This window comes from Esox lucius, chromosome 11 (assembly GCF_011004845.1).
Source record: "Esox lucius isolate fEsoLuc1 chromosome 11, fEsoLuc1.pri, whole genome shotgun sequence".
Lineage (NCBI taxonomy): Eukaryota > Metazoa > Chordata > Actinopteri > Esociformes > Esocidae > Esox > Esox lucius.
In genome coordinates this window covers 15132389-15141950 of record NC_047579.1, presented here as the reverse complement: position 1 = coordinate 15141950, position 9562 = coordinate 15132389, and the positions used below count along the sequence as shown (strand labels likewise).

At 40.8% G+C, this 9562-nt stretch overlaps 1 pseudogene; it reads left to right on the top strand.

The window, feature by feature from the left end:
• Positions 1-1797: 1797 nt before the first annotated feature.
• On the top strand, positions 1798-8034 carry LOC106023699 (annotated as a pseudogene).
• Positions 8035-9562: the final 1528 nt, after the last annotated feature.

Below are 9562 nucleotides of genomic sequence, written 5' to 3'. Positions count from 1 at the left end.
TGCCGTACATTTGTTAAATCAATATAAAGCTTAACGCTTTAATGCTGGTACAAATAGCTATCATAATTAGGTATATATATATATATATATATATATATATATATATATATATATATATATATATATATAACGTTAGCTAACTGAACCTATCTTTTAACATTAGGCTGTTAGCTAGCTTGCCGTCTTTTTTACCATTTGTGTTTGTAAAGTTTAATGTCCGGGGGCATTTTCATCTCTTTTTATAAGCCGTTAATGTCACGGCACGTCACGTTAGCAGATATTTTGAAAATGATGTGTTTATCAGTTGTAGCTTCAGGATGGTAGGTAACGCTGCACCTTGTTAACTTCACTAGCAACGTTAAATGAAAGCTAAAATGTATGTGTAGTTTCCCATGTTACAAGTATAATGTTCTGTAACGTTTCGTTATAGCATTCATAACTGTAAACATATTTTTCTTGTGTTTGATCTCTGTTAACAGGGACTTAAGGAACAAACGTAGACTGTCACTGGGGATGGGAAAGCCAAAGACAGCCGGGAGACAGATGTTGAATAGATTATTTGCTATATTTGAGATTGACATTCTAAAAATAAATGCATTAAATTAACTGGTTTGTCTGTGTAATGAATTTTTTGGGTGTGTATATTATGTAAACTGTTGTTCAATGTGTATTTTTCCATCAAATTGTGATCTGCACATAGGAAACTTGTAGCTGAATAATTATTAAGATTGTACCCGTTTTAATAACTCGTTAGGTATACAAGCTCTAAAAAGACATTAACGAAACATATATTTATTATAACATTTATTCAAACATGACTATAAGCTGTACACAAGTATATTTAACATGAAGCAGCGATCAGACTCCGCTGATGGGGATGCTTCCAGACTGTAGACAGAAGGAGAAAGCTTTAGGTTAGTCTAATTATCCAACCTGTTCTGGTAAGATAACAATTGTATAAAGTATATTTACACATGCTGTAACATAATGGTAATTTCTTCATCATGGTCTTATTTGACAACTGCTGACCATTTGACACACTTACACCTACCTTTACTGTGTTAGTGTTTGTTTATCAATGGTGTTATGACTTTTCCTATGTTGGTTGTAGCTTGTGCGTTTACAGTACTATTTAACCTTTCTCACTTGCAGTTTACTGCTTATCATACTGCCTGTTGCAACCTTTATTAGCAGGTAGCGTTTACCTTGTTGTTCATGTTTTGCACCTCATTTGTCTGAAAGCTAGAAGCTACTGGACAATGAGCTAATGTTACATACATGCAGTAAACTACAAGCTAATGTAAACGGTTAGCTACTGAAAGCTTAATGTAATTAAGATAAATTAATGCAATTCTCCTTACCGGTAAGTGTTATGAAAACTACAAACATTAACTCCCACGAGGGTTTACTTTATTGACATGAAATTAATAACACAAAACGACCATTGCTTATATTATAGCTTATTAGTGTCGGTAACGTTACCTACCTTCGCACGTTGCGGGCAAAGTTGTCGACAGAGTATTCTCCTCCTGCAAGCAGACTGACGCTGATTCACCTCCTCCATCGCAACAAAAAATTGAACAGCACCGTTTACAGTTCCAACTCGATTTCGTTCAGTGTTTTGAAATGTAGCGCGGAAAAGAAGGCGAAACATTTTCAATGACGCAAGCACGCAATGACGTGCACTTGCTAGCCTGTTCCATTGTACGTGTTCTTCGAATGCTTAGGAGGAGCCTGTCCTAGCCTCTGAAGGATCCTTCCTTGGAAGGACTAGTCCTACCAAGGAAGGATCCTTGACATTGAGAAACACTTAGTGACAACGAACGCCACCCCCCCAACATGAGGGATGTAACCATGTCGAAAGACCTCATGGGACAGTTCGGGATGGCCCAGCAGCGCGACCCGGATGTACGCAGCGCAATGAGCGAAGTGGCGATGGTGGACGGGAACCGGATCATAGCAGAGGGTGAGTTGAAGGACCCATTCTTCGCCATAACCAAAGGATTGTTGTATTGGGTTTGAAGGCGCAGGGGGGAGATATACAACCTTTTGATGGTGCCGCGCACGTATCGGGACACCGTTCTGTACCTGGCGCACTCCCACGTCCTCGGAGGGCACCTAGGAAGAGAGAAGACAGCGGAAAGAGTGTTGGCCCGCTTCTACTGGCCCAGAGTAACAAAGGACATAGGTAAGTACTGTGCGTCGTGTGACTCCTGTCAACGTACAGCCCCCAAAGTGCCGGAACCCTCTGATTCCTCTCCCCATTATAGAGACTCCGTTCGAGAGGATTGGCATGGACCTGGTGGGACCTCTGTCACGCTCAGCTCGCGGCCACAAATACATATTGGTGGTGGTGGACTACGCTACGAAATTCCCGGAAGTGATCCCCCTAAAGTCAATGGCTACCAAAGGGATAGCCAGGGAGCTGTACCTGTTGTTCTCCTGAGTCGTCCTGCCCTCCACCATCTTTACAGATCAAGGTACCTCGTTCATGGCCAGGTTCATGAGGGACCTGTGCAACCTGTATACAGAACAGATACGCACCAGTGCCTATCATCCGCAGACAGATGGGCTGTGTGAGCGCCTGAATAAGACCATTAAAGGAATATTGAGGAGGGTAGTCGACAAGGACGGGAGAAATTGGGATATGCTTCTACCCCACCTGATGTTTGCGTTGCGGGAGGTCCCCCAGGCATCCACAGGCTTCTCCCTGTTTGAACTATTGTAAGGTCGACGCTGCCGGGATATTTTGGATTTGGCACACGAAGCTTGGGAAAACAAGCCCTGTCCCTATAGAGCCCTGGCAGACCACGTAGTAGTAATGAGGGACAGGATGGCTACGGTGTGGCCGGTGGTCCGGGAACATATGGCAAAGGCACAAGGAACCCAGGCAAGGGCTTATGACAGGACAGCCCAGCTGTGAGAGTTCCAGCCTGGGGATAAGGTGATGCTGTTTGTCCCTACATCAAAGCATGAACTGCTGGCTCAGTGGCAGGGCCCATATGAAGTAGTGGAAGTCTCCTCGGTGAACTATAGGGTAAAACAGCCCGGTAGGAGAAAGCCAGAGCAGATTTATCACATTAACCTGTTGAAAGCTTATCAGGAACGAGGAGTGCCGGCGCTGTATGGGGGCACAGTGGAGAAGGGCCCTGCCCCAACTGAGGTCCCCTTGGGGACTAAGCTCACAGTGCAACAGAGGAGAGAGATGGACACGCTGGTGAGGAGGAACAGCCGGGTGTTCTCCAAGACACCCGGCCAGATGACAGCCATCCAGCACCACATTGCCACAGAAATGGAGAAAAAGGTACACCTACGCCCCTATTGGCTACCCCAGGCACGCAGGGTACTGGCCAAAAAGGAGGTGAGGGAGATGTTAAGGATGGGAGTGGTAGAGCCCTCATCCAGTGCCTGGTCCAGTCCCGTAGTTCTCGTACCCAAACCGGACGGATCGTTAAGGTTTTGCAATGACTTTAGAGGCCTCAACGCCATTTCAAAGTTTGATGCGTATCCCATGCCCATCCCATGCCCACGAAATGATCGAGCGATTAGGGAAGATTGCCATAATTTGTCTGTTTTCCATTTGGGTTGCACGGAGCGGCTGCAACCTTCCGACTGACGGACACACTATAGACAAAAAAGGAGTATGGGCATTCTTGGGCATCACTGGCTACTACCGGAGGTTCGTGCCCGACTATGCGGGCATTGCTGCCCCGCTCACAGAACTGACGAGGAAGGCCGAGCCCACCCAAGTCCGGTGGAATGCCCAGGCAGAAGAGGCCTTTCAGAGGCTCCAGACCATCTTGAGTAGTGAGCCTGTATTAAGAATGCCTGATTTTAATGAAACCTTCTGTCTCCCCAGATGCCTCTGACACGGGGATAGGGGTGGTGCTCTCCCAAGGGGAAGGGGAGGAAGCCCACCCTATCCTCTTCATTACTAGGAAACTGACACACAGGGAGCGTAATTACGCAACGGTGGAGAGGGAAGCCCTCGCAATAAGGGAGGAGATTCCACCTGATCACGGATCACACACCCCTACAGTGGATGGCTGGGAAGAGAGACTCCAAATATACAAATGGTACACACATTACCAATTCTCCAAGGGTATGCAAACTTTTGAGCACAACTGTAGGTGGGGATATTAGGCAAATTATTTATTTTTGCACATTGACCAGTCCTGATGTAGTTACGGCAGTGGTGGCCTTGACATTGTCAGAAACGTATTGTATAAAACATTTTGGTAAAGTTTGTTTCACTTTGGATTTTCTCACAGGTTTTGTCTTTTGGGACTACTACTGTAAGTAAATTAGACACACAGGTTGTGATGGGAATTCCAAGTCTTTCTGGTGTTCTGCCTCTGTTCACGTGAAAGTGCCTGCTCATTTGGCTCCCAAATGTCTTTTAGTTGAAAAATAACCTCAAAACAATGAAAATATGTCCAATGATAATGCAAAATCACTCCTCGCCTGTGCAAATTATAGATTGCCGGGAAGCAAGATGTCCTTACAGGACCCATCAATAGTCCAAAGTCGAACTAACTTTGTCCTGATCAGAAACCATCGGCTTGATGCAAAATGGCACAATAACTTGTCTGAATCTTCCCCACTGCAAACACTCACGAGAAAGACACCCAGATCAAATGACACTAACATTTCTTAATTCATTACTTATTAATTCATTTTTAAAAGAAGATCAAATCAAGATCTTTAGCAGCCCATTGAGACATTTCTAGATCTGTCAAATGTAAAGCATTAACAAGTGCAATTAATATAAAAAAAACAAAAAAACAACGCCGTTATTACAATGCCATTAACACATATTTGTTTTTGAGCCTCAGAAACATTCATTTATTCAATGTTTGAATGGGAGCTCTCTCGAGGGCCGTACATACACCTATTGTTTTTTTTTGGTTTTTTTGCAACAGCATAATGGTAACTTCAAAGGCGCTTGACTTGTCCAGTGCATTTCAAATTATTTCAATTTATAATTGGATAGCAGGGATCCCTGGCGCAGCGTCATCCATCTTAATGAGCTTTAGGCCCAGAGAAGGCAGCGGCATTTCTGGATCTTATTTATACATGGTAAAGTTTTAAAATGCATTTGCATGAAGCGACATGCACAATGTTGTCTTTATACTATTTTCTATTGAATATAGGGTTTAAATGACATGCACAACATTGCATTCTGTTTTTCTTTAAATGTCCCAGTGTTTTTGGAAACAGGTTTCTAAATGTACTGCAATTCATATTTCATTACAAACATCTGGTATTACAGTCTTATCTATCTTCTGAAATCTCAAGCCCAAATCATGTCCTTCATGTAAATTATATTTTTAAAGAACTATTCCAATTTTATTTTCAGGAAGTGAGAATGATAGTTGTAAAAATATAGTACAGTAGAAAAAGTGGATCCTGAGTGTGGGGACATCAACTAATTTCTAATTTGACTGTTTGACATTAATACCTAATTGACTTTAAGAACAAACAAACCTTGACAATGACTTTAAAACTAGCCAGTGGAAGGGCAGAATATTGGAATAACTTAAAGCTTTGGAGCCTTCCAAAGCTGGAATATATGATGTTAAAGGGGAAGGACAATGGCTGCTGTGATTGTCGTATTGGGCCTCACACATTCAGAGATCTAGTCAAGCTAAGTAATTTGATCATAATCAGCTTTAGGTTATCATCAATGGCACCAGATGTGTTTAATGGCATACCTAATTTACTAACTGTCTCCATTGGTAAGTCCTGTGTAAATGATATGTCAGAGATACTATGCAGATTATTGTATATAAAGTCATTTACTGATTTAGTTGTAGAGGCACGGGAGATACAGACATTAAATCAATCAAACTGCCCAATCATAAACACAAATGAGAGCAAGACACCTGTTTTTAACAACCTAACAGGGTGTTCTTTAATATTCTGTGAAATAATACATATAGAGGGAGGGGCTCTGGCTTCTTTTAAGAACCTGACAGTTTTTGAATCTCGGCTAAAAAAGAAACAGTTACTTCAACTTCCCCTGTCTGGATTTAAACAAATTCATTTCTGGATAAACAACTGTAAAAATTACATTGATTTTAAAAGCATCTGTAATGTTGTGTTTTTGCTTTCAATCAAAGAGATAGAATTTACTAGTATTGATCCAGGCAGCCTTTCAATGTATAGTGTTGACTTGTGCATTGGACTGGAATGTATATATATTTCTAGAGATTATGCTATCTATCCTATTAACCAAATTATTTGGAATTTTATATCCACTCTAAAGAATGTTAAAACAATACATGTATATCACCACAAACAAAACAGTCTAGATGTATGCTCCTTCCAAAAAAACAAAAACACATGGTTATACAAAGTATTTTTATATTTGAACATAAACACTTTTTTGAAAAACAATTTAGTTGTCTTGTTAACCTGAACCACCTGAAATATAATGGTAAATTATCAAATATTGAAGACTCAGCTTTCTTGGGCTTCAGAAATCTGGAGTCCTTAGACCTGTCAAAGAATGATATTACACATATTAATGCAAATACATTTTTTGGTTTATATAGTTTGATTTGGTTGGATCTCAGGGAAAATCCACTTATTCAAAACATTGAGACATCTTACATCTTTAAGAGAAGTGTTTCTTGGGAAATTGAACACTCCACTAACAGAACCTACGATAAGGATGAATCTAACACTCATATTTGGTGACATTTTGAGTCAACTGACTCATCTGTATATCTCTACATGGATGAGGCCAATGTATTTGATTGTTGGCAGTAACATTGAATCTGAACAGAACATGAGTCTTATACTGAAAGGCCAGACTGTGTCCTTTGAGGACTGCGGACGACCATTCTTTAAGTCTGTAATCCATCTTGATGTTCATGCTGAAGAATTCCTTTGTGGATCTGAATTCATGTGAAAGTATTTCAAATCTGTGGAGACATTTGAGTACAGATCAAAACTTTCACCTAAAAGTGCTGATTTAACTCCGCTTAATCAACTGATTCAGCTACAGAAACTGACTCTATATTCAGTGGATCTTATACAACAACCTTCTGCTGACATCATTTTCCACAACCTGACAAAGTTGGAGGTTCTGAAACTTTTAGACTGGAAGATTTATTCTATAGAGGGTAGTTTAACTAAAGATTTAAAATATTTAAAAATATTGGATCTGCAAATCGTAAACACTCAAATATTATACAGCTTTACGGAATCTCTCTCTAGCCTTAAGTATTTGGTACTTAATCAGTTACATTTGTTTTGCAGTTGTGACAATGTTTGGTTTATTGCATGGACAAAGAGGAACAGGCAGGTTGAAGTGATCATGATTATTTATGAAACTAAACTTTGGACAACTTGACATGCTTGTCAGACAATGGAATAGACACACCTAACTTTGTCAAGTACACAGAAGCCAACTGCACAACAGAGATAGACTTTATTCTCTTTACTGTGACTGGCCTGGGAGTCCTGTTCTTCATGCTGGTGGTGTTTGTCCATAACCTGTCTGGCCACTACCTTCTCCCCCTCTACCACATCACCCTTGGCTTGCTGTCAGAGGCCATGAGATCCAACACCAGGGGGCGCTATGACTACGACACCTTTGTCTCCTACAGCGGGAAGGACGAGCTCTGGGTGGTGGAGGAGCTGCTGCCCAACCTGGAGCAGAGGGGTCCCCCTTTCCTGAACCTCTGTCTGCACAGCAGAGACTTCCAGCTGGGGAAGGACATTGTGGAGAACATCACAGACAGCCTCTACCGGAGCCGCCACACCCTCTGTCTGGTCAGCCGCCACTACCTTCACAGTAACTGGTGCTTCCTGGAGATGAAGCTGGCCAGACTGCAGGTGGAGCAAAGAGACATCCTCCTCCTGGTCTTCCTGGAGAAGATCCCCCCTCGCTGGCTCTCAGCCCACCACAGACTGGCTCGTCTGGTGAAGACCAGGACCTATCTGGACTGCCCTCAGGACCCCCATCAGCACCAGGAATTCTGGGACAGACTGTGGGAGAAACTGAAACCTCCCACTGAGGCTTGATTTTAAAATATAAAATTAAAGTTGCATGTTAAGGCTAAGGTATATTGGAAGGTGTGTGGAGATATAGAAAATGTGTACTTTGAAGTCCAAAGTACACATTTTCTCAAATATTTGAAGCTTGCATTATTTTGCAATACTTTAAAATAACTTTTTTTTAAATCTGTAAACATCTTATCGCTAACATGTTTTTACATACTGTGTGTAGAGTAGGAACTGAAAAGGTCTGTTTGTGGTTTTGTTCTTTTTAAAGGTAAATTGTTTTACTTCTTGTGTACTGAAAACTTCTTCAAATTATTAGTAAATGACTAATGACCAGGGGTGGAAAGATTTAATTGTAATCAATTAGAAATAAAAGTACTGATGCAAAAAAACTTAAGTACAAATGTAGCATATTTAAAAAGTACTCAGAGTGAAAGATACTAAGTATGAAATAATTTGCTATTTTCATTTTGATGGTTATTTTTTTTCTCCTTTAACAAGAATGGAAGTTCATGTTAGAAGGTTGTGGCAGTTGAATGCAAGCTTCACAAACAAATTAAAATAAAAAATAATATGTACTACTGCAGAGGCATCGTTAGGCCAGGGCGTCCGGGGTTATAGCCCTAGATCTTTTATGAATAGCCCCAGATCTCAAATTATTCATATTTATTTATGCTTTCCTTTTGATGAAACATACAGTCTCAACAAAAGAGTGTCACATTAAAAGTGGAAAAAGTTCTGACATGATTTATCTTTGTCTTTTAGTTTTACATCACAAAAACCTGGCATTTTAACAAGGGTGTGTAGACTTTTTATATCCACTGTAAGTGTTCTTAAGGGACCTTAATATAAAGTATTACCAAAATGTCTAATTTGCTATTCCACCATTTGTCCCCAGTCCAATTTCTCCCTGACTATTAATGCACAATTAAGCTGTCAATTGTCCTTACACCCTTGACACGTGTACATACACCGGAAGTGGAGTCATCCACCATTTGGAAAACATTTCATGTGCCATCTCAAAGAGGAACAAATATTTTGTGGATTTCTGCAAATACGGGACTCACGGTTCGGTTTCAAATGAAGAAAAATCCTGGCGTACATTTGCCTGGTATTCCGGCATTAGGCTAGTATGGTCACTCCCCACATGTTGGAACTGCGTTTTTTGTCCGTTTTTCCAAATAAATTGTACCTCGGGCGCTGTGGGTACCTCTGACCTTTCCCTTTGACTCTGTCAAACGTTAAGATAGTCTCTTCATCTCCACGTTGACTGAATATTTTTAAAATGAAGAAAGAAAGAGGGGGACAAGGCAGACGTGAGGCCGGTATAAAATCCTAACTTTTACATGGCCTCCACCAATTTAAGTATTACTGTAGACATGTTGACTGATCACACAGTCTAATTTTCAGCAATGACAGCAGTATTGTATTTCTTCATAAAAATTTTAGGGACCAATATCATACCATTATTTTTATTGGGATCAAATCCACACAATTGTTTACCTAAACTTCCATTACTTGACTTTTGATAGGAACACATCCTCCAATA